Raw genomic sequence first — 27,960 nt, 5'->3', positions numbered from 1 at the left:
TATGGTGGAAACAGCATGTTTATTTTCATTTATATATAATTAAGTGTACATGTCTTCAAGTACAATTAGAAAAAATATTTTCAATTACAAACATAATATGTGATCGTGTGACTGGTGCAACTTGGTGATGGTGCTTTGTTCGATACTCATTGAAAATTCCAACCTATGACCTCATATTTCGCGAGCATATGAGATCCTTCGATTACCATTTGTCTTAAAATCTTACCGTTCAGAGTATGCATACAGAAGCTAGTTATATTTATTTAACTTTGACAAACACATAAGTCAGAGTGGAGTCAGTAACTCAAATGTTCGAGAAAGATAAATGGCAGACAGATACCGTAGTAACAATGAACTTTCAATTGTTACCGTGTCAACTATCTACTGGTTTGCCAGCTTTTGAACCAACTTTTGATTAACTGACCCCAGATTACAAAGTACATTAATTCTGATTATATATTTTAAACACATTACACAGGTGGTCCAACTTAACCCTTGTGATAATCTATAAAATATTATTAACCATTATCTCTTAACTTCTTCAGAATTACAGAGAAAATAGCAGAATAAACTACTTAAAATTACAGTCATAATTTCCGCAATAATAAATGGGTTCAAGTCTTTGTGTAAGTGTATTCATCCAAAAGAGATACATTCATGAAAGGTATATAGTATGAAAAACAAGGGGTCCAGACACTGCCCAATCAAGAAGATTCCAATTGCAATCTGACAATTTTATATGCAACACCCCAGATGAACATACACTGAACTAATCTTTTGCCACTGTAAACCACCAAACATTTAACACAATATGGTAAAATTGTTTAACCGCAAAACAACTAAACATTAAAGGAATTATGAATGAACAATCTTAAAGTGAGTAAATTAGCTATATGACATAATCACAACATGATCAACAGTCCGAGTGTATCAAAACAAATGACATTCTGCATGATAATGGACAACATTCTATAGGTTGTGTAAACAGAATAGAAGTTGGACAAAGTAGCCTCTGCTCGATATAATTTCAAAAAGGTCCATAAAACGCGTTTCTTCGGTTTTGCTCCATCACTTCTTCCCTAGAAAAAAAATATGATAATTTCAAATATGAGTATGACAAAATAAAGCCCATTCAATTTTAATACGCATTGTACTTTTCCAAAGAAAAACAATTTTCTGATGTAGCAGCACACATCTGGGAGTCGTATTCAAATGTTTCGATATCGGCAATAATTGAAGGAATGAACAACAATATGTTGATTTTAGGGATTATCAGGATGATCACCATGTGAATCATTCAATAGTACAGTCATTTTCATGTACTCCTCCCAAATGTACAACTCAAATAGACTGAGGTTGTAATTTAAGAAATTAAACTTATATAGGAATACTGTATATATTGAGAATAATTCTATAGTAAGGGTCATTTTATACACTCATTTCAAATGGAATGAATTTAGGTTTATGGAAAGTAATACACGTAAAAACTAAACCGTGAAGTAGGGATCAGTTCTATAGTAAGGGTCATTTTTATATGTTTTATATACTACGTGAAGTAGGGGTCAGTTGATTAATAATCATCTCAAAAGGACTGGCTTGGTTTTAAATAGTAATATTCATGTAGAAATACTACACTTGGAATTATTTTATAGTAGGGGTCATTTTTATATACAATGTATACTCATACCAACTTTGGTTTTTGAAGAGTAATATTTCTATAGGAATACTTTACTACCAGTCGTTCTACATTAAGATACATATTTATATAGAAATATTGTGAATCATTATACGGAAGGGTTTATGTGTAGAAACAAAAGCCAGTGAATATTACCATTTTGTGACTTAAAATCACCTGCTTAGCCCAGGCTCATGATAGCTGGTGAATCGGTGACAATCTTCTGGTCAAAAATGGGAAGTAGTACTAAAATGGTCGATATCCAATTGGTAAATAAAATGAGGGCTCAATAAGGATACTGTAATGACTTACCAATTTCTTTACTGACACTTTTTACTTCAAATTTACATCTCGAAAATTAAGGCAAATCCTTAGTCCAAACTATTCGTTTCGATCTCCTCCTTGATGTTCACTTTAAAAATAACCAAATTCCAGATTAGGCACAGGCCTAAATGATAAGAATTTACAAAGAAAATAACAAAATTGCATAGACTGGGGCATCAATATCCTAAATATAAAATGGACTGAATTTGCTGCTTGAAGATCCCTATTTATATAGAAATACTATATTTACATTTATTCTATACAAGGTGTCACCTTTATGTGCTCATCACAAACAGACTGACTTAGGTATTTTAAGATACCATGGCACGCTTTATTGTGAATTATTCTAGACGGAGGTTGTTTTTCTGCAATCATCTCCTTTGAGATGACTGGTTCTCGAAGATTTATGTTTAACACTATTCTCTGGATCATATTATTCTAAGGGTCATTTTTATATAATCATCTCGATTAAACTGACTGTGGTTTTTGGAAATAACATATATTGAGAATGACTATTCTGCGAGTCATTCCACACAATGTGTCGTTGCATATTCTTCTCAAATAAAGTGACTCCGGTTATGGTAATTAATATTTGCACACCTTTACTGAGATTCAATCTATCGTAGGAGCCATTTTTATACTCATCTGAAATAGACTGACTTTGATTTTGAAGATAAATATTTATACACTATTCTGAAATTAATTCTATGGTAGAACACATCCTTATACTTATCTCAAATAGACTGACTTTGGTTTTTGGTGATTAATATTCGCACACTTTACTGAGATTCAATCTACAGGAGGAGTAGTTTTTATATTCATCTCAAATAGACTGTTTTCTTTGAAGATTGTAACTTATACACTATAATTGAATTCATTCTATGGAAGGACACATTCTTATACAACTTATCTTCTTATACTTATCTCAAATAGGTCTAGATTGACTTTGGTTTTTGATTATCAATATTTATACACTACAGCTACAGTTTAACTCAAATAGACTGGTTTTTTATGATTAATATTTATACAGAAGGAAAAAAGACTTAATCTATAGTAGGAGTCGTTTTTACACTTATTTCAAATAGACTGACTTTGGTTTTAAAGATAAATATTTATACGCTATACTGAAATTAATTAATTCTATGGTTGGACACATTCTTATACTAATCTCAAATAGACTGTTTTTTTTTTTAAGATTATAACTAATACACTATAATTGAATCCATTCCATGGTAGGACACATTCTTATACTTATATAAAAAAGGCCTAGATTGACTTTGGTTTTTGATGATCCATATTTATACACTATCAAAAGACTAAATCTATAGTAGGAGTCGTTTCTATACATATCTCAACTAGACTGAGTTTGGTATTTTATAGTTAATATTTATACACTATGAAAAAGGTCATTTTATATACTCATCTCAAATGGTCTGAATTTGGTTTTTGGAGAGTAAAACATGACACACTATACTGTGAAGTAGGGGTCAGTTGATTAATAATCATCGCAAAAGGACTGACTTGGTTCTAAATAGTAATATTCATGTAGAAATACTACACTTGGAATTATTTTATAGTAGGGGTCATTTTTATATACAATGTATACTCATACCAACTTTGGTTTTTGAAGAGTAATATTTCTATAGGAATACTTTACTGCCAGTCGTTCTACATTAAGATACATAATTTATATAGAAATATTGTGAATCATTATACGGAAGGGTTTATGTGTAGAAACAAAAGCCAGGGAATATGACCGTTTTATGACTTAAAATCACCTGCTTAGCCCAGGCTCATGATAGCTGGTGAATCGGTGACAATCTTCTGGTCAAAAATGGGAAGTAGTACTAAAATGGTCGATATCCAATTGGTCAAAAAAACCGAGGGCTCAATAAGGATACTGTAATGACTTACCAATTTTTTTACTGACACCTTTTACTTCAAATTTACATCTTGAAAATAAAGACAAATCCTTTGCGCAAACTATTCGTTTCGATCTCCTCCTTGTTGTTCACTCTGAAAATAACCAAATTACTGATTAGGCACAGGCCTAAATGATAAGAATTTACAAAGATAACAAAGAAAATAACAAAATGCATAGACTGGGGCATCAATATCCTAAATATAAAATGGACTGAATTTGCTGCTTGAAGATACCTATTTATACAGAAAAACTATATTTACATTTATTCTATAAAAGGTGTCACCTTTATGTACTCATCACAAACAGACTGACTTAGGTATTTGAAGATACCATGACACGCTTTATTGTGAATTATTCTAGACGGAGGTTGTTTTTCTACAATCATCTCCTTTGAGATGACTGGTTCTCGAAGATTTATGTTTAACACTATTCTCTGAATCATATTATTCTAAGGGTCATTTTTATATAATCATCTCGATTAAACTGACTGTGGTTTTTGAAAATAACATATATTGAGAATGACTATTCTGCGAGTCATTCTACACAATGTGTCGTTGCATATTCTTCTCAAATAAAGTGACTCCGGTTATGGTAATTAATATTTGCACACTTGACTGAGATTCAATCTATCGTAGGAGCCATTTTTATACTCATCTGAAATAGACTGACTTTGATTTTGAAGATAAATATTTATACACTATTCTGAAATTAATTCTATGGTAGAACACATCCTTATACTTATCTCAAATAGACTGACTTTGGTTTTTGGTGATTAATATTCGCACACTTTACTGAGATTCAATCTACAGGAGGAGTAGTTTTTATATTCATCTCAAATAGACTGTTTTCTTTAAAGATTGTAACTTATACACTATAATTGAATTCATTCTATGGAAGGACACATTCTTATACAACTTATCTTCTTATACTATCTCAAATAGGTCTAGATTGACTTTGGTTTTTGATGATCAATATTTATACACTACAGCTACAGTTTATCTCAAATAGACTGGTTTTTTGGATTAATATTTATACAGTAATACTGTATAGTATTTTTCATACTGTATGAAAAAGACTTAGGAGTCGTTTTAACACTTATCACAAACAAACTGACTTAGGTATTTGAAGATACCATGGCACGCTTTATTGTGAATTATTCTAGAAGGAGGTTGTTTTTCTGCAATCATCTCCTTTTAGATGACTGGTTCTCGAAGATTTATGTTTAACACTATTCTCTGGATCATATTATTCTAAGGGTCATTTTTTTATATAATCATCTCAATTGAACTGAGGTTTTTGGTAATCAATATTCACACACTTTACTGAGATTCAATCAATAATTGAATTCATTCTATGCTAGGACACATTCTCATACATATCTCAAATAGGTCTAGATTGACTTCGGTTTTTGATGATTGATACTTATACAGCATGAAAAAGACTTAATCGATAGGAGTCGTTTTTACATTTATCTCAAATAGACTGACTTTGGTTCTAAAGATAAATATTTATACACAATACTGAAATTAATTAATTCTATGATTGGACACATTCTTATACTAATCTCAAATAGACTGTTTCTTTAAAGATTATAACTTATACACTATAATTGAATCCATTCCATGGTAGGACACATTCTTATACTTATCTTATATAGGCCTAAATTGACTTTGGCTTTAGATAATTAATATTTATACACTATAAAAAAGACTTAATCCATAGTAGGAGTCGTTTCTATACTCAACTCAAATAAACTGACTTTTGTTTTTGATGATTGATATTTATACACAATAAAAAGGCTTAATCGATAGTAGTAGTCATTTCTATACTCATCTCAAATAAACTGATTTTTGTTTTTGATAACTTATATTTATACACTTTTAAAAAGACTTATAGAAGTAGTCACTTCTATAATCATCTCAAATAAACTGACTGGTTATTGATAAATAACGTTTATACACTATAAAAATGGCTTAATGTATAGTAGGAGTCATTTCTATACTCATCTCAAATAAACTGACCGTTGGTTTTTGATAACTGATATTTATACACTATAAAAAAGCTCAATCTATAATAGGAGTCGTTTCTATACTCATCTCACATAGACTGATTTTCATTTTTGATGACTTAGGCCTAAAGTTATACACTATAAAAAGCTTAATCTATAGTAGGAGTTGTTTCTATACTCATGTCGAATACGCTGATTTGGTTTTTTATGACAAATAGTTATACACTATAATAAGGCTTAATCTATAGTTGGAGTTGTTTCTATACTCATCTGAAATAAACTGACTTTAGTTTTTGATGACTAATAGACACAATAAAGAGGCTTAATCTATAGTAGTAGTTGTTTCTATACTCATCTGAAATAAACTGTCTTTGGTTTTTGATAATTAGTGTTCATTAACTATACAAAAGACTTAATCTATGGAAGCAGTCGTTTCTATACTTATCTCAAATAAACTGACTTATGGTTTTTTGATAGACACAATAAAGAGGCTTAATCTATAGGAGTAGTTGTTTCTATTATCATCTCAAATAAACTGACTGTTGGTTTTCGATAATTAATATTTATATGCTATAAAAAAGCTTAATCTATAGAAAGAAGCGTTCCTTTACTCATGTCAAATACACTGATTTGGTTATTGATGACAAATAGTTATAAACTATAAAAAGGCTTAATCTATTGAAGAAGTTGTTTCTATACATATCTCAAATAAACTGACTGCTGGTTTTGATAACTAATATTTATTCACTATAAAAATGCTTAATCTATAGTAGGAGTCATTTCTATTCTCATCTCAAATAGACTGATTTTGGTTTTTGATAATTAATACTTATACACTATTAAAAGACTTAATCTATAGTAGGAGTTGTTTCTATACTCATCTCAAATATACTGACTATTGCTTTTATAATTAATACTTATACACTATAAAAAGGCTTAATCTATAGTAGGAGTTGTTTCTAAACATATCTCAAATAAACTGACTACTGGTTTTGATAACTAATATTTATACACTTTAAAAAAGCTTAATCTATAGTAAGAGTCGTTTCTATACTCATGTAAAATACACGGATTTGGTTTTTGATGACAAACAGTTATACACTATAAAAAGGCTTAATCTATAGTAGAAGTTGTTTCTATACATATCTCAAATAAACTGACTGCTGGTTTTGATAACTAATATTTATACACTATAAAAAAGCTTAATCTATAGTAGGAGTCGTTTCTATACTCATCTCAAATAGACTGATTTTGGTTTTTGATAATTAATACTTATACACTATTTCTATACATATCTCAAATAAACTGACTACTGGTTTTGATAACTAATATTTATACACTTAAAAAAAGCTTAATCTATAGTAAGAGTCGTTTCTATACTCATGTAAAATACACGGATTGGTTTTTGATGACAAACAGTTATACACTATAAAAAGGCTTAATCTATAGTAGAAGTTGTTTCTATACATATCTCAAATAAACTGACTGCTGGTTTTGATAACTAATATTTATACACTATAAAAAAGCTTAATCTATAGTAGGAGTCGTTTCTATACTCATCTCAAATAGACTGATTTTGGTTTTTGATAATTAATACTTATACACTATTTCTATACATATCTCAAATAAACTGACTACTGGTTTTGATAACTAATATTTATACACTTAAAAAAAGCTTAATCTATAGTAAGAGTCGTTTCTATACTCATGTAAAATACACGGATTTGGTTTTTGATGACAAACAGTTATACACTATAAAAAGGCTTAATCTATAGTAGAAGTTGTTTCTATACATATCTCAAATAAACTGACTGCTGGTTTTGATAACTAATATTTATACACTATAAAAAAGCTTAATCTATAGTAGGAGTCGTTTCTATACTCATCTCAAATAGACTGATTTTGGTTTTTGATAATTAATACTTATACACTATTTCTATACATATCTCAAATAAACTGACTACTGGTTTTGATAACTAATATTTATACACTTAAAAAAAGCTTAATCTATAGTAAGAGTCGTTTCTATACTCCTCTCAAATTGACTGATTTAGGTTTTTGATAATTAATACTTATACACCATAAAAAGGCTTAATCTATAGAAGAAGTTGTTTCTATACTCATCACAAATAAACTGACTTTAGTTTTTGATGACTAATAGACACAATGAAAAAGCTTACATCTCAAATAAACTAACTGTTGGTTTTCGAAAAATCAATATTTATACACTATCAAAAATGCTTAATCTATAGAAAGAGTCATTCCTATACTCATGTAAAATACACGGATTTGGTTTTTGATGACAAACAGTTATACACTATAAAAAGGCTTAATCTATAGTAGAAGTTGTTTCTAAACATATCTGAAATAAACTGACTGCTGGTTTTGATAACTAATATTCATACACTATAAAAAGGCTTAATCTATAGTAGGAGTCATTTCTATTCTCATCTAAAATAGACTGATTTTGGTTTTTGATAATTAATACTTATACACATTAAAAGACTTAATCTATAGTAGGAGTTGTTTCTATACTCATCTCAAATAAACTGACTATGGCTTTTTATAATTAATACTTATACACTATAAAAAGGCTTAATCTATAGTAGGAGTTGTTTCTATACATATCTCAAATAAACTGACTACTGGTTTTGATAACTAATATTTATACACTTTAAAAAAGCTTAATCTATAGTAAGAGTCGTTTCTATACTCATCTCAAATTGACTGCTTTAGGTTTTTGATAATTAATACTTATACACCATAAAAAGAATTAATCTATAGTAGGAGTTGTTTCTATACTCATCTTAAATAAACTGACTGTTGGTTTTTGATAATTAATATTCATCACTATAATCAAGCTTAATCTATAGAAGAAGTTGTTTCTATACTCATCACAAATAAACTGACTTTAGTTTATGATGACTAATAGACACAATGAAAAAGCTTACATCTCAAATAAACTGACCGTTGGTTTTCGAAAATTAATATTTATACACTATAAAAAAGCTTAATCTATAGAAAGAGTCATTCCTATACTCATGTAAAATACACGGATTTGGTTTTTGATGACAAACAGTTATACACTATAAAAAGGCTTAATCTATAGTAGAAGTTGTTTCTATACATATCTCAAATAAACTGACTGCTGGTTTTGATAACTAATATCTATACACTATAAAAAAGCTTAATCTATAGTGGGAGTCATTTCTATTCTCATCTCAAATAGACTGATTTTGGTTTTGGATAATTAATACTTATACACTATAAAAAGGCTTAATCTATAGTAGGAGTTGTTTCTATACATATCTCAAATAAACTGACTACTGGTTTTGATAACTAATATTTATACACTATAAAAAAGCTTAATCTATAGTAGGAGTTGTTTCTATACTCATCTCAAATAGACTGATTTTGGTTTTTGATAATGAATACTTATACACCATAAAAAGACTTAATCTATAATAGGAGTTGTTTCTATACTCATCTCAAATAGACTGATTTTGGTTTTTGATAATGAATACTTATACACCATAAAAAGACTTAATCTATAGTAGGAGTTGTTTCTATACTCATCTCAAATAAACTGAGTATGGCTTTTTATAATTAATACTTATACACTATAAAGCGCTTTATCTATAGTAGGAGTTGTTTCTATACATATCTCAAATAAACTGACTGCTGGTTTTGATAACTAATATTTATACACTATAAAAAAGCTTAATCTATAGTAGGAGTCGTTTCTATACTCATCTCAAATAGACTGATTTTGGTTTTTGATAATTAATATTTATACACTATAAAAAAGCTTAATCTATAGTAGGAGTCGTTTCTATACTCATCTCAAATAGACTGATTTTGGTTTTTGATAATTAATACTTATACACTATTTCTATACATATCTCAAATAAACTGACTACTGGTTTTGATAACTAATATTTATACACTTAAAAAAAGCTTAATCTATAGTAAGAGTCGTTTCTATACTCCTCTCAAATTGACTGATTTAGGTTTTTGATAATTAATACTTATACACCATAAAAAGGCTTAATCTATAGAAGAAGTTGTTTCTATACTCATCACAAATAAACTGACTTTAGTTTTTGATGACTAATAGACACAATGAAAAAGCTTACATCTCAAATAAACTAACTGTTGGTTTTCGAAAAATCAATATTTATACACTATCAAAAATGCTTAATCTATAGAAAGAGTCATTCCTATACTCATGTAAAATACACGGATTTGGTTTTTGATGACAAACAGTTATACACTATAAAAAGGCTTAATCTATAGTAGAAGTTGTTTCTAAACATATCTGAAATAAACTGACTGCTGGTTTTGATAACTAATATTCATACACTATAAAAAGGCTTAATCTATAGTAGGAGTCATTTCTATTCTCATCTAAAATAGACTGATTTTGGTTTTTGATAATTAATACTTATACACATTAAAAGACTTAATCTATAGTAGGAGTTGTTTCTATACTCATCTCAAATAGACTGATTTTGGTTTTTGATAATGAATATTTATACACCATAAAAAGACTTAATCTATAGTAGGAGTTGTTTCTATACTCATCTCAAATAAACTGAGTATGGCTTTTTATAATTAATACTTATACACTATAAAGCGCTTTATCTATAGTAGGAGTTGTTTCTATACATATCTCAAATAAACTGACTGCTGGTTTTGATAACTAATATTTATACACTATAAAAAAGCTTAATCTATAGTAGGAGTCGTTTCTATACTCATCTCAAATAAACTGACTTTAGTTTTTGATGACTAATAGACACAATGAAAAAGCTTACTCTATAGTAAGAGTTGTTTCTATACTCATCTTAAATAAACTGAGTATGGCTTTTTATAATTAATACTTATACACTATAAAAGGCTTTATCTATAGTAGGAGTTGTTTCTATACATATCTCAAATAAACTGACTGCTGGTTTTGATAACTAACATTTATGCACCATAAAAAGACTTAATCTATAGTAAGAGTCGTTTCTATACTCATCTAAAATAGACTGATTTTTGGTTTTTGATGACTAATTGACACAATAATGAGGCTTAATCTATAGTTGTAGTTGTTTCTATACTCATCTCAAATAAACTGACTTTAGTTTTTGATGACTAATAGACACAATAAAAAGCTTACTCTATAGTAGGAGTCGTTTCTATACTAATCTCAAATAAACTGACTTTAGTTTTTGATGACTAATAGACACAATAAAGAGGCTTAATCTATAGGAGTAGTTGTTTCTATACTCATCTCAAATAAACTGACTATGGCTTTTTATAATTAATACTTATACACTATAAAAAGGCTTTATCTATAGTATGAGTTGTTTCTATACATATCTCAAATAAACTGACTACTGGTTTTGATAACTAATATTTATACACTTTAAAAAAGCTTAATCTATTGTAAGAGTCGTTCCTATACTCATCTCAAATTGACTGATTTAGGTTTTTGATAATCAATACTTATACACCATAAAAAGGCTTAATCTATAGAAGAAATTGTTTCTATACTCATCACAAATAAACTGACTTTAGTTTTTGATGACTAATAGACACAATGAAAAAGCTTACATCTCAAATAAACTGACTGTTTTCGAAAAATTAATATTTATACACTATAAAAAAAGCTTAATCTATAGAAAGAGTCATTCCTATACTCATGTAAAATACACGGATTTGGTTTTTGATGACAAACTGTTATACACTATAAAAAGGCTTAATCTATAGTAGAAGTTGTTTCTATGCATATCTCAAATAAACTGACTGCTGGTTTTGATAACTAATATTTATACACTATAAAAAAGCTTAATCTATAGTAGGAGTCATTTCTATTCTCATCTCAAATAGACTGATTTTGGTTTTTGATAATTAATACTTATACACCATAAAAATACTTAATCCATAGTAGGAGTTGTTTCTATACTCATCTTAAATATACTGACTATGGCTTTTTATAATTAATACTTATACACTATTAAAAAGGCTTTATCTATAGTAGGAGTTGTTTCTATACATATCTCAAATTAACTGACTGCTGGTTTTGATAACTAATATTTATACACTGTAAAAAAGCTTAATCTATAGCAGGAGTCGTTTCTATACTCATCTCAAATTGACTGACTATGGCTTTTTATAATTAATACTTATACACTATAAAAAGGCTTTATCTATAGTAGAAGTTGTTTCTATACATATCTCAAATAAACTGACTGCTGGTTTTGATAACTAATATTTATACATTATATAAAAGCTTAATCTATAGTAGGAGTCATTTCTATTCTCATCTCAAATAGACTGATTTTGGTTTTTGATAATTAATACTTATACACTATTAATAGACTTAATCTATATTAGGAGTTGTTTCTATACTCATCTCAAATAGACTGATTTTGGTTTTTGATAATTAATACTTATACACCATAAAAATACTTAATCCATAGTAGGAGTTGTTTCTATACTCATCTTAAATATACTGACCGTTGGTAGTTGATAATTAATATTCAACACTATAATCAAGCTTAATCTATAGAAGGAGTATAACTATACTCATCACAAATAAACTGACTAGTTTATGATGACTAATAGACACAATGAAAAAGCTTACATCTCAAATAAACTGACTGTTGGTTTTCGAAAAAATTTATGTTTATACACTATAAAAAAGCTTAATCTATAGAAAGAGTCATTCCTATACTCATGTAAAATACATTGAATTGGTTTTTGATGACGAATAGTTATACACTATAAAAAGGCTTAATCTATAGTAGGAGTTGTTTCTATGCATATCTCAAATAAACTGACTGCTGGTTTTGATAACTAACATTTATTCACTATAAAAATGCTTAATCTATAGTAGGAGTCATTTCTATACATATCTCAAATAGACTGATTTTGGTTTTTGATAATTAATACTTATACACTAAAAGACTTAATCTATAGTCGGAGTTGTTTCTATACTCATCTCAAATAAACTGACTATGGCTTTTTATGATTAATACTTATACACTATAAAAAGGCTTTATCTATAGTAGGAGTTGTTTCTATACATATCTCAAATAAACTGACTAGTGGTTATGATAACTAATATTTATACCCTTAAAAAAAAGCTTAATCTAAAGTAGGAGTCGTTTCTATACTCATCTAGAATAGACTTATTTTGGTTTTTGATAATTAATACTTATACACCATAAAAAGACTTAATCTATAGTAGGAGTTGTTTCTATACTCATCTTAAATAAACTGGCTGTTGGTTTTTGATAACTAATATTTATTCACTATAAAGATGCTTAATCTATAGTAGGAGTCATTTCTATACTCATCTCAAATAGACTGATTTTGGTTTTTGATAATTAATACTTATACACTAAAAGACTTAATCTATAGTAGGAGTTGTTTCTATACTCATCTCAAATAAACTGACTATGGCTTTTTATAATTAATACTTATACACTATAAAAGGCTTTATCTATAGTAGGAGTTGTTTCTATACATATCTCAAATAAACTGACTGCTGGTTTTGATAACTAATATTTATACACTATAAAAAAGCTTAATCTATAGTAGGAGTTGTTTCTATACTCATCTCAAATAGACTGATTTTGGTTTTTGATAATGAATACTTATACACCATAAAAAGACTTAATCTATAGTAGGAGTTGTTTCTATACTCATCTCAAATAGACTGATTTTGGTTTTTGATAATGAATACTTATACACCATAAAAAGACTTAATCTATAGTAGGAGTTGTTTCTATACTCATCTCAAATAGACTGATTTTGGTTTTTGATAATGAATACTTATACACCATAAAAAGACTCAATCTATAGTAGGAGTTGTTTCTATACTCATCTCAAATAAACTGAGTATGGCTTTTTATAATTAATACTTATACACTATAAAGCGCTTTATCTATAGTAGGAGTTGTTTCTATACATATCTCAAATAAACTGACTGCTGGTTTTGATAACTAATATTTATACACTATAAAAAAGCTTAATCTATAGTAGGAGTCGTTTCTATACTCATCTCAAATAAACTGACTTTAGTTTTTGATGACTAATAGACACAATGAAAAAGCTTACTCTATAGTAAGAGTTGTTTCTATACTCATCTTAAATAAACTGAGTATGGCTTTTTATAATTAATACTTATACACTATAAAAGGCTTTATCTATAGTAGGAGTTGTTTCTATACATATCTCAAATAAACTGACTGCTGGTTTTGATAACTAACATTTATGCACCATAAAAAGACTTAATCTATAGTAAGAGTCGTTTCTATACTCATCTAAAATAGACTGATTTTTGGTTTTTGATGACTAATTGACACAATAATGAGGCTTAATCTATAGTTGTAGTTGTTTCTATACTCATCTCAAATAAACTGACTTTAGTTTTTGATGACTAATAGACACAATAAAAAGCTTACTCTATAGTAGGAGTCGTTTCTATACTAATCTCAAATAAACTGACTTTAGTTTTTGATGACTAATAGACACAATAAAAAGCTTACTCTATAGTAGGAGTCGTTTCTATACTAATCTCAAATAAACTGACTTTAGTTTTTGATGACTAATAGACACAATAAAGAGGCTTAATCTATAGGAGTAGTTGTTTCTATACTCATCTCAAATAAACTGACTATGGCTTTTTATAATTAATACTTATACACTATAAAAAGGCTTTATCTAGAGTATGAGTTGTTTCTATACATATCTCAAATAAACTGACTACTGGTTATGATAACTAATATTTATACACTAAAAAAAAGCTTAATCTAAAGTAGGAGTCGTTTCTATACTCATCTAGAATAGACTTATTTTGGTTTTTGATAATTAATACTTATACACCATAAAAAGACTTAATCTATAGTAGGAGTTGTTTCTATACTCATCTTAAATAAAATGGCTGTTGGTTTTTGATAACTAATATTTATTCACTATAAAAATGCTTAATCTATAGTAGGAGTCATTTCTATACTCATCTCAAATAGACTGATTTTGGTTTTTGATAATTAATACTTATACACTAAAAGACTTAATCTATAGTAGGAGTTGTTTCTATACTCATCTCAAATAAACTGACTATGGCTTTTTATAATTAATACTTATACACTATAAAAGGCTTTATCTATAGTAGGAGTTGTTTCTATACATATCTCAAATAAACTGACTGCTGGTTTTGATAACTAATATTTATACACTATAAAAAAGCTTAATCTATAGTAGGAGTCATTTCTATACTCATCTCAAATAGACTGATTTTGGTTTTTGATAATGAATACTTATACACCATAAAAAGACTTAATCTATAGTAGGAGTTGTTTCTATACTCATCTCAAATAAACTGAGTATGGCTTTTTATAATTAATACTTATACACTATAAAGCGCTTTATCTATAGTAGGAGTTGTTTCTATACATATCTCAAATAAACTGACTGCTGGTTTTGATAACTAATATTTATACACTATAAAAAAGCTTAATCTATAGTAGGAGTCGTTTCTATACTCATCTCAAATAAACTGACTTTAGTTTTTGATGACTAATAGACACAATGAAAAAGCTTACTCTATAGTAAGAGTTGTTTCTATACTCATCTTAAATAAACTGAGTATGGCTTTTTATAATTAATACTTATACACTATAAAAGGCTTTATTTATAGTAGGAGTTGTTTCTATACATATCTCAAATAAACTGACTGCTGGTTTTGATAACTAACATTTATACACCATAAAAAGACTTAATCTATAGTAGGAGTCGTTTCTATACTCATCTCAAATAGACTGATTTTTGGTTTTTGATGACTAATAGACACAATAAAGAGGCTTAATCTATAGTAGGAGTTGTTTCTATACTCATCTCAAATAAACTGACTTTAGTTTTTGATGACTAATAGACACAATGAAAAAGCTTACTCTATAGTAGGAGTCGTTTCTATACGTATCTCAACTTGACTGACTTTGGTGTTTCATGGTTAATAATTATGCCCTATGAGAAAATTTCATTTTTATATACTCATCTCAAATGGTCTGAATTTGGTTTTTGGGGAGTAAAACATGAAACACTATACTGTGAAGTAGGGGTCAGTTGATTAATGATCATCTCAAAAGGACTGACTTTGTTTTAAATAGTAATATTCATGTTGAAATACTACACTTGGAATTATTTTATAGTAGGGGTCATTTTTATATACAATGTATACTCATACCAACTTTGGTTTTTGAAGAGTAATATTTCTATAGGAATACTTTACTGCCAGTCGTTCTAGATTAAGATACATAATTTATATAGAAATATTGAGAATCGTTATACGGAAGGGTTTAAATGTAGAAACAAAAGCCATGTATTTGACCGTTTTATGACTTAAAATCACCTGCTTAGCCCAGGCTCATGATAGCTGGTGAATCAGTGACAATCTTCTGGTCAAAAATGGGAAGTAGTACGTAAATGGTCGATATCCAATTGGTCAAAAAAACCGAGGGCTCAATAAGGATACTGTAATGACTTACCAATTTCTTTACTGACAACTTTTACTTCAAATTTACATCTTGAAAATAAAGACAAATCCTTTGCGCAAACTGTTCGTTTCGATCTCCACCTTGTTGTTCACTCTGAAAATAACCAAATTACTGATTAGGCACAGGCCTAAATGATAAGAATTTACAAAGATAACAAAGAAAATAACAAAATTGCATAGACTGGGGCATCAATATCCTAAATATAAAATGGACTGAATTTGCTGCTTGAAGATGCCTATTTATATAGAAAAACTATATTTACATTTATTCTATAAAAGGTGTCACCTTTATGTACTCATCACAAACAGACTGACTTAGGTATTTGAAGATACCATGACACGCTTTATTGTGAATTATTCTAGACGGAGGTTGTTTTTCTACAATCATCTCCTTTGAGATGACTGGTTCTCGAAGATTTATGTTTAACACTATTCTCTGAATCATATTATTCTAAGGGTCATTTTTATATAATCATCTCGATTAAACTGACTGTGGTTATTGGAAATAACATATATTGAGAATGACTATTCTGCGAGTCATTCTAGACAATGTGTCGTTGCATATTCTTCTCAAATAAAGTGACTCCGGTTATGGTAATTAATATTTGCACACCTTTACTGAGATTCAATCTATAGTAGGAGCCATTTTTATACTCATCTGAAATAGACTGACTTTGATTTTGAAGATAAATATTTATACACTATTCTGAAATTAATTCTATGGTAGAACACATCCTTATACTTATCTCAAATAGACTGACTTTGGTTTTTGGTGATTAATATTCGCACACTTTACTGAGATTCAATCTACAGGAGGAGTAGTTTTTATATTCATCTCAAATAGACTGTTTTCTTTAAAGATTGTAACTTATACACTATAATTGAATTCATTCTATGGAAGGACACATTCTTATACAACTTATCTTCTTATACTTATCTCAAATAGGTCTAGATTGACTTTGGTTTTTGATGATCAATATTTATACACTACAGCTACAGTTTAACTCAAATAGACTGGTTTTTTATGATTAATATTTATACAGAAGGAAAAAAGACAATCTATAGTAGGAGTCGTTTTTACACTTATTTCAAATAGACTGACTTTGGTTTTATAGATAAATATTTATACGCTATACTGAAATTAATTAATTCTATGGTTGGACACATTCTTATACTAATCTCAAATAGACTGTTTTTTTTTTAAGATTATAACTAATACACTATAATTGAATCCATTCCATGGTAGGACACATTCTTATACTTATATTAAAAAGGCCTAGATTGACTTTGGTTTTTGATGATCCATATTTATACACTATCAAAAGACTAAATCTATAGTAGGAGTCGTTTCTATACATATCTCAACTAGACTGAGTTTGGTATTTTATAGTTAATATTTATACACTATGAAAAAGGTCATTTTATATACTCATCTCAAATGGTCTGAATTTGGTTTCTGGAGAGTAAAACATGACACACTATACTGTGAAGTAGGGGTCAGTTGATTAATAATCATCTCAAAAGGACTGACTTGGTTTTAAATAGTAATATACATGTAGAAATACTACACTTGGAATTATTTTATAGTAGGGGTCATTTTTATATACAATGTATACTCATACCAACTTTGGTTTTTGAAGAGTAATATTTCTATAGGAATACTTTACTGCCAGTCGTTCTACATTAAGATACATAATTTATATAGAAATATTGTGAATCGTTATACGGAAGGGTTTATGTGTAGAAACAAAAGCCAGGGAATATGACCGTTTTATGACTTAAAATCACCTGCTTAGCCCAGGCTCATGATAGCTGGTGAATCGGTGACAATCTTCTGGTCAAAAATGAGAAGTAGTACGTAAATGGTCGATATCCAATTGGTCAAAAAAACCGAGGGCTCAATAAGGATACTGTAATGACTTACCAAATTTTTACTGACACCTTTTACTTCAAATTTACATCTTGAAAATAAAGACAAATCCTTTGCGCAAACTATTCGTTTCGATCTCCTCCTTGTTGTTCACTCTGAAAATAACCAAATTACTGATTAGGCACAGGCCTAAATGATAAGAATTTACAAAGATAACAAAGAAATTAACAAAATTGCATAGACTGGGGCATCAATGTCCTAAATATAAAATAGACTGAATTTGCTGCTTGAAGATACCTATTTATATAGAAATACTATATTTACATTTATTCTATACAAGGTGTCACCTTTATGTGCTCATCACAAACAGACTGACTTAGGTATTTGAAGATACCATGACACGCTTTATTGTGAATTATTCTACACGGAGGTTGTTTTTCTGCAATCATCTCCTTTGAGATGACTCTGGTTCTTGAAGATTTATGTTTAACACTATTCTCTGGATCATATTATTCTAAGGGTCATTTTTTATAATCATCTCAATTGAACTGTGGTTTTTGGTAATTAATATTCGCACACTTTACTGAGATTCAATCTAAGGAGTAGTTTTTATAGTACACTATAATTGAATTCATTCCATGCTAGGACACATTCTTATACTTATCCCAAATAGGTCTGGATTGACTTTGGTTTTTGATGATTGATACTTATACAGCATGAAAAAGACTTAATCTATAGTAGGAGTCGTTTTTACAATTATCTCAAATAGACTGACTTTGGTTTTAAAGATAAATATTTATACACAATACTGAAATTAATTAATTCTATGATTGGACACATTCTTATACTAATCTCAAATAAACTGTTTTTTAAAGATTATAACTTATACACTATAATTGAATCCATTCCATGGTAGGACACATTCTTATACTTATCTTATATAGGCCTAGATTGACTTTGGCTTTAGATAATTAACATTTATACAATATTAAAAAGACTAAGTCCATAGTAGGAGTCGTTTCTATACTCAACTCAAATAAACTGACTTTGGTTTTTGATGATTAATATTTATACACAATAAAAAGGCTTAATCGATAGTAGTAGTCGTTTCTATACTCATCTCAAATAAACTGATTTCGGTTTTTGATAACTAATATTTATACACTTTTTAAAAAAGCTTATTCTATAGTAGGAGTCGTTTCTATAATACCTAACTCAAATAAACCGATTTTGGTTTTTGATAACTAATATTTATTTATTCAGTTTAAACACTTCTCTAAAAGAAGGATTCGTTTCCATACTCATCTGAAATAAACTGTCTTTGGTTTTTGATAATTAGTATTCATACACTATACAAAAGACTTAATCTATGGAAGCAGTCGTTTCTATACTCATCTCAAATAAACTGACTGTTGGTTTTTGATAACTAATATTTATACACTATAAAAAACTTAATCTATAATAGGAGTCATTTCTATACTCATCTTACATAGACTGATTTTCGTTTTTGATGACTTAGGCCTATAGTTATACACTATAAAAAGGGTTAATCTATAGTAGGAGTTGTTTCTATACTCATCTCAAATAAACTGACTTTAGTTTTTGATAACTAATAGACACAATGAAAAAGCTTGCTCTATAGTAGGAGTCGTTTCTATACTAATCTCAAATAAACTGACTTTTGGTTTTTGATGACTAATAGACACAATAAAGAGGCTTAATCTATAGGAGTAGTTGTTTCTATTCTCATCTCAAATAAACTGACTGTTGGTTTTTGATAACTAATATTTATACCCTATAAAAAAGCTTAATCTATAATAGGAGTCGTATCTATAATCATCTCGCATAGACTGATTTTCGTTTTTGATGACTTAGGCCTATAGTTATACACTATAAAAAGCTTAATCTATAGTATGAGTTGTTTCTATACTCATGTCAAATACACTTATTTGGTTTTTTATGACAAATATTTATACACTATAAAAAGGCTTAATCTATAGTAGGAGTTGTTTCTATACTCATCTCAAATAAACTGACTTTAGTTTTTGATGACTAATAGACACAATAAAGAGGTTTAATCTATAGAAAGAATCGTTCCTATACTCATGTCAAATACACTGATTTGGTTCTTGATGACAAATAGTTAAACACTATAAAAAGGCTTAATCTATAGTAGTTGTTGTTTCTATACATATCTCAAATAAACTGACTGCTGGATTTGAAAACTAATATCTATTCACTATAAAAAAGCTTAATCTACAGTAGGAGTCATTTCTATACTCATCTCAAATAGACTGATATTGGTTTTTGATAATTCACGCTTATACACTATTAAAAGACTTAATCTATAGTAGGAGTTGTTTCTATACTCATCTAAAATAAACTGACTTTGGATTTCGATATCGAATACTTATATACTATAAAAATACCTAATCTATAGTAGGAGTTGTTTCTATACTCATCTCAAAAAAACTGACTATGGCTTTTTATTATTAATATTCAACACTATAATCAAGCTTAATCTATAGAAGGAGACGCTTCTATACTCATCTCAAATAAACTGACTTTTAGTTTTTGATGACTAATAGACACAATTAAGAGGCTTAATCTATAGTTGTAGTTGTTTCTATACTCATCTCAAATAAACTGACTTTAGTTTTTGATGACTAATAGACACAATGAAAAAGCTTACTCCATAGTAGGAGTCGTTTCTATACTAATCTCAAATAAACTGACTTATGGTTTTTTGATAGACACAATAAAGAGGCTTAATCTATAGGAGTAGTTGTTTCTATTATCATCTCAAATAAAATGACTGTTGGTTTTCGATAATTAATATTTATACACTATAAAAAAGCTTAATCTATAGAAAGAATCGTTCCTTTACTCATGTCAAATACACTGATTTGGTTTTTGATGACAAATAGTTATACACTATAAAAAGGCTTAATCTATAGCAGGAGTTGTTTCTATACATATCTCAAATACCGGTACGGTAAACTGACTGCTGGTTTTGATAACTAATATTTATTCACTATAAAAAAGCTTAATCTATAGTAGGAGTCATTTCTACACTCATCTCAAATAGACTGATTTTGGTTTTTGATAATTAATACTTATACACTATTAAAAGACTAACTCTATAGTAGGAGTCGCTTCTATACTCATCTCAAATAGACTGATTTTGGTTTTTGATAATTAATACTTATACACTATTAAAAGACTTACTCTATAGTAGGAGTCGTTTCTATACTAATCTCAAATAAACTGACCGTTGGTTTTCGATAATCAATATTTATACACTATAAAAAAGCTTAATCTATAGAAAGAGTCGTTTCTATACTCATGTAAAATACACTGAATTGGTTTTCGATGACAAATAGTTATACACTATAAAAAGGCTTAATCTATAGTAGGAGTTGTTTCTTTACATATCTCAAATAAACTGACTGCTGGTTTTGATAACTAATATTTATACACTATAAAAAAGCTTAATCTATAGTAGGAGTCGTTTCTATACTCATCTCAAATAGACTGATTTTGGTTTTTGATAATTAATACTTATACACTATTAAAAGACTTACTCTATAGTAGGAGTCGTTTCTATACTCATCTCAAATAGACTGATTTTGGTTTTTAATAATTAATACTTATACACTATTAAAAGACTTACTCTATAGTAGGAGTCGTTTCTATACTAATCTCAAATAAACTGACTGTTGGTTTTCGATAATCAATATTTATATGCTATAAAAAAGCTTAATCTATAGAAAGAGTCGTTTCTATACTCATGTAAAATACACTGATTAGGTTTTCGATGACAAATAGTTATACACTATAAAAAGGCTTAATCTATAGTAGGAGTTGTTTCTTTACATATCTCAAATAAACTGACTGCTGGTTTTGATAACTAATATTTATACACTATAAAAAAGCTTAATCTATAGTAGGAGTCGTTTCTATACTCATCTCAAATAGACTGATTTTGGTTTTCGATAATGAATACCTATACACTATTAAAAGACTTAATCTATAGTAGGAGTTGTTTCTATACTCATCTCAAATAAACTGACTGCTGGTTTTGATAACTAATATTTATACACTATAAAAAAGCTTAATCTATAGTAGGAGTCGTTTCTATACTCATCTCAAATAAACTGAGTATGGCTTTTTATAATTAATACTTATACACTATAAAGCGCTTTATCTATAGTAGGAGTTGTTTATATACATATCTCAAATAGACTGACTGTTGGTTTTTGATAACTAATATTTATACACTATAAAAAAGCTTAATCTATAGTAGGAGTCGTTTCTATACTCATCTCAAATAGACTGATTTTGGTTTTTGATAATTAATACTTATACACTATTAAAAGACTTACTCTATAGTAGGAGTCGTTTCTATACTAATCTCAAATAAACTGACTGTTGGTTTTCGATAATCAATATTTATATGCTATAAAAAAGCTTAATCTATAGAAAGAGTCGTTTCTATACTCATGTAAAATACACTGATTAGGTTTTCGATGACAAATAGTTATACACTATAAAAAGGCTTAATCTATAGTAGGAGTTGTTTCTTTACATATCTCAAATAAACTGACTGCTGGTTTTGATAACTAATATTTATACACTATAAAAAAGCTTAATCTATAGTAGGAGTCGTTTCTATACTCATCTCAAATAGACTGATTTTGGTTTTCGATAATGAATACTTATACACTATTAAAAGACTTAATCTATAGTAGGAGTTGTTTCTATACTCATCTCAAATAAACTGACTGCTGGTTTTGATAACTAATATTTATACACTATAAAAAAGCTTAATCTATAGTAGGAGTTGTTTCTATACTCATCTCAAATAAACTGAGTATGGCTTTTTATAATTAATACTTATACACTATAAAGCGCTTTATCTATAGTAGGAGTTGTTTATATACATATCTCAAATAGACTGACTGTTGGTTTTTGATAACTAATATTTATACACTACAAAAAAGCTTAATCTATAGTAGGAGTTCTTTCTAATCTCATTTCAAATAAACTGACTTTGGTTTTTTATAATTAATACTTATACACTCACAGGGGTTTGGCGATGGGCTTGAATTTTATTTCCGGGTTGTTGATAATCTCGCGAGAATGGCGCTAAATATGAACTGCGAATAAATTCAAAATATCACGGAAATACCTTGTGTTTATCTTGTTTATTTATACGCTATAAAGTTTCGATAAACAATTGGTTGTTAAGAATCATTATCAGACGGTCGTCACGCTTTACTATATAAAATCACAAGGGATGAAACACATGGCTAATTAGCATACCCAGGTCATTCATCCGATTTGAGAAAAAGCTATTTTTCCTTGACTTTGCACAATTGTCAATTATATTTCTGTAGTGCAAATAAAAATTCCTTCACAGGGGTTGGAGAATGGATAATGCTCTAATGAATGATTTGTATGAATATATGCTCAGTTGCACAAAGAGCCTTTCATCTGGAAACCATGTCATTTAAATTCGCTCCATTTGTTTAGTAATAGACTCAGCCTATGGCTGGCCTAAAAAAGACTTAATCTCGAAGGAGTCGCTTCTACACTCATCTCAAATAAACTGACTAATGGTTTTTGATAATTAATATTCAAACACTATAACTAGGGGTCCAGGGACACCATGTCCACTTAGAAAGTGGTTTCAATTGCTCAACTATCTAACAATTTCAATATTCAACACCCCCTGGTGACCATATTCAAAAACCAATTACCTCAAAACTCACCAATCATAGAACATGTCAGCAGCTACGATTTTGTAATCGATTGTGATAACAAAATAAGCCTCATTACCAATCTACTAGGCCTATGGAAATACTAGGAGTCATTTCTATACTAGTATAAAATGCGTATAACTAAAAAAAAACTTAAAGACTCAGTAACGACTTACCTATTTCATGGCTGACAACTTTCACGTCGAAATTGTGTTTTGGGAGAGGTGACAAGACCTTTTCCCTTCCGATCTTTTTGATCTCTTCATTGTTCATTCTGAAAATGTAAAAAAAATTGATTTAGCATAGGCACCTTAATGATAACGATGGAAATTACAAAATTGCATAGAGCTTGATGATGGTCAATCATCATATAGGCCTACATGTAGGCCTACCAATATAGGCCGAAGTGCACAACATTGTTCATACAGAAGGAAATCAAATGAGACTTCCTCATAGTTACTTATCAAACTGCCAGAGCCATGAGAGCAGATACTGTGCTTAATTGAAACCATAATCTTAGAACATGTCACAAGCTTACAATTTAACAATTGATTGTGGAAACAAAATTGTGATCGAAATTCAACAGATGTCATTTTCAAGACTGATGACACTTAAGATGGTGGCCAATTGCACGATAATTGACTGATTGCAAAAGCGCTCTAGGCCTAATATGATCTCTTCTCAAAGAATATCCATTACGGTGCAGATTCTAATAAAAAATGCAAAACCACTAGGAAGCTGCTGTCTCAGCATTCAGAGCAAAATTGACCTTTTTGGGCAAATGACCACCACCACACATCCACTCGACTCAATTTGCCTTATGCTGATGGGCCTTGGGGGGATACAATTATCGCTGAAAGATTAAGACAAACGATGAATCGATTTCAACATTTGCCTTGAAAACATCAAAAATGTTTAAAAAGTGCTGATTTCAGTGAACAAAATGGCCACCAGTTGGCCATCTTGTTTCTGACCGTGCCAATTTTTTCGACTGAAGATGTATCTACGGTAGGCCTAGATGCATGTTGAATTTCAATTCCTAAACGATCAATTGAAACTTCTTCCAATTCTTAAATAGCTGGAGTCCAACTATTGACCCGCATAGGCCTAAGCACAAACGAAAACTTTAAGTGAACGCAATAAACTCAAGTCCAAGTGGTCTAAAAACTACTGAAAAGTGCGGATTTCGGCAAACAACAATGGCTGCCAGTCGCCCATCTTGAATATGATCGGGCCAGTTTTTAGGCTGCAGATGGTGTCGGTTCAACTCCGGATTAGGTCAATATAGTTATGTCATGGTGGGTTTTCTTTTATGAAGTGAGTGGTTCGGTTCCTGATTTTCGAACGATTCTGCTCCTCGACAATGTCTACAATCTAATTGTCGACCGATTCTACCTGTCGACCAATTCTACTGTCGACAATGTCTACAATCTGATTGTCGACCAATTCTAGCCTATCCGTCGACAATGTCTACAATCTGACTGTCGTCCGATTCTACTCATCGACAATGTCAACAATCCTGATTGACTGTTAATCAAATGATTGCAGACAGTGTTGACGAGTAGAATTGGTCGACAAATTTTGGCTGATTCTACTCATCGACATTGTCTACAATCCTGATTCTTACCAATTCTTCTCGTCGACACTCTCTGCAATCCTGACTGTAAATCAATTTCTGTGTGTAAGGCTGTGTGTGTGTGTGTGTGGATTAACCTTATAGGGTCTATAAAGTGGCTGGGATCGAGGGTCACCTACCTCCATCAGTTGATTTTCACAATCAGGGTTGTAAACATTGTCGACGAGTAGAATTGGTCGTCAATCAGGATTGTAGACATTTTCGTCGAGTACAATCAGTCACCAATCAGATTAATGAATAGACAAGAACGAACAGCCGACAAACAGGATTTTAGAACTAGGCCTAGGGCTAGGCCTATTTAAGATAGACTTGACTTCGACTGTATTTCGATGATTATGCCTACCCAGAAAATTAAGTGATAGGCCTATAGGTATCCCAAAAAGATCACTGCCAATCGAAAACAAATAGACTTTAGGTTACAATAATGGGATCTGATACGGCAAGCAACATTGCGGCTTACTTGATAGCCGGTACCCACTCTCTCACTCTCTTCTCTACTTTACTAGATAGAATTAGATTGAGGATAATCTCTTCTTCTAACCAAAAAAGGCCTCGGCGAATTCGGCCCTAAATGGGGAATAATTGCTTTCTCAAGGTACCACGGACCACCGGTTCGGATGAAAGACGTTTTTACATTACATGAATAAGAAGAGACACTTCTAACCTACCTGCGATTAGGCCTACCAACGAAATTTAGCAAAATTCAAGGAGAACAGCTGCCGCCATTATCAACGGTTTGGTGATCAATTCAATTCAATTCACCGGCTCTGATTCGAGTTATCCGACTTCGTTCTTAGGTGCTACATTTTCTTCACACCGCTTTGTTGGAAAACGTAGATCGCTGTAGGGTAATTTAGCCGCTGAAAACTTTTTAGAACTGCGTGAGTGACAGCTTAATTTTAGAACTATTTTCATAGCGCATGACGACCTACTAGAGTAGTGCGCCGCCAAGTTCGAGATTCGGCCGCTAGAGGCACCACCGTACGATGCGATGTATATATTTTCGGTATGAAACTCGATTACGCGAACTACCCTAAAACGAATCTGCCATCTATCTTAAGATGATTTAAGTCAAAATCTGGTGCGCGTTCTTTTGGCTGACGCGCTATAAAAATCTGGCGCACAACAAAGGTTTTAAATTGAAAAATAGCGCGTATCTCGGAAATATGAAAGTATATATATATATATATATATATATAATTATATAATTTTATATAATATATGTAATTTTTTTTTCACTTCTTTGTGAACTTTCTTTTTTTCAGGAAGACAGTTACCAACAGGAATGTAGACTAGAAATCATTTTGAGAATTAGGATCTGGATTGTGGTTCTTGGCTGGACACTATAACAAACAGTTTAAGGTAAATAAACACCAATTATATTAGTATTATCAATCAGAATTCAGGCATTTATAGTTTACTAGAGTAATACCCGTGGAAGCCACGGGTTATTTCCTTTGACCAGAACTTCAAACTGTTCAATTTATTCGCAATGAAATTAAGTGCGGCCATTAAAATCTATGTGTCCATGCCCGTGGAGACTGTCAGTGAGATTTGATGACCTGTATCCGTGGGGACCGGGAACTATCGGTGGTAAACAAAATAGGCTTAGGTACACGGGACTCGAACTCCTGACCCATCTGGTGCAAGTCATGTGTTCTACTAACTGGGCCTTTGTGATTGCATAGGCATACAGTACTATTCTCATTACGTGGCGCTGCGGACATACGGAAGAAATCAGTTTGGCTTTGGTTTTCCTCGCTGTCGGACGTGTTTTTACTGTTGTGATGGTTCACAGTTTGGCATTGTTCTGTGACCGTGTGTACTTATGTTGAACTGTGTGGCATGGCGGGCATCCTTTTTGCAGTTCGGAGTCTGTCGTCCGGGGTATTCCACAGTGTGTGGAATAGGGGATAGTCCACTGTGTGTGGATGGCCAATGTGTTTGGACTTAGAGAATTTTTGATTGCCCACTTCGGTGGTCGGACCCAATGTGTTTGGACAGATTTTTAGATGCGTTCATTTTGATTGCCCACTTCGGTCGTCGGATCCAATGTGTTTGGACAAATTTTGAGGCTACTGTGTGTGGCTGTTCACTTTGTGTGGACTAGAGGATGCGTGCGTTGCAGGACTGTGTGTCCTGTTGCCTACTTTGTGCGGGCTGGGGGTCTGTGTACCCCGGAGTCCGCTGTGTGTGAGAAAGATTGGAAGAA

General features: G+C 30.2%; 1 long non-coding RNA gene across 2 annotated transcripts; it reads right to left on the bottom strand.

Annotated features, from left to right (window-relative positions):
* On the bottom strand, positions 1-26,846 carry LOC141906949 (uncharacterized). Of its 2 annotated transcripts, none has more exons than XR_012619436.1 (7): positions 26,417-26,846; positions 24,289-24,386; positions 18,405-18,505; positions 16,473-16,574; positions 3,914-4,015; positions 1,988-2,123; positions 1-1,079 (listed from the first exon to the last, which is right to left on the bottom strand). It is a non-coding gene; the product is annotated as an uncharacterized LOC141906949 (long non-coding RNA). The 2 variants fall into 2 exon arrangements; XR_012619435.1 differs by having other exon boundaries at positions 1,988-2,087; positions 26,417-26,841.
* Positions 26,847-27,960: the final 1,114 nt, after the last annotated feature.

Source organism: Tubulanus polymorphus, chromosome 6, assembly GCF_964204645.1.
Source record: "Tubulanus polymorphus chromosome 6, tnTubPoly1.2, whole genome shotgun sequence".
Taxonomy (NCBI): Eukaryota; Metazoa; Nemertea; class Palaeonemertea; order Tubulaniformes; family Tubulanidae; genus Tubulanus; species Tubulanus polymorphus.
Note: the sequence above shows the minus strand (reverse complement) of the source record. Positions and strands in the feature narration are given on the sequence as shown.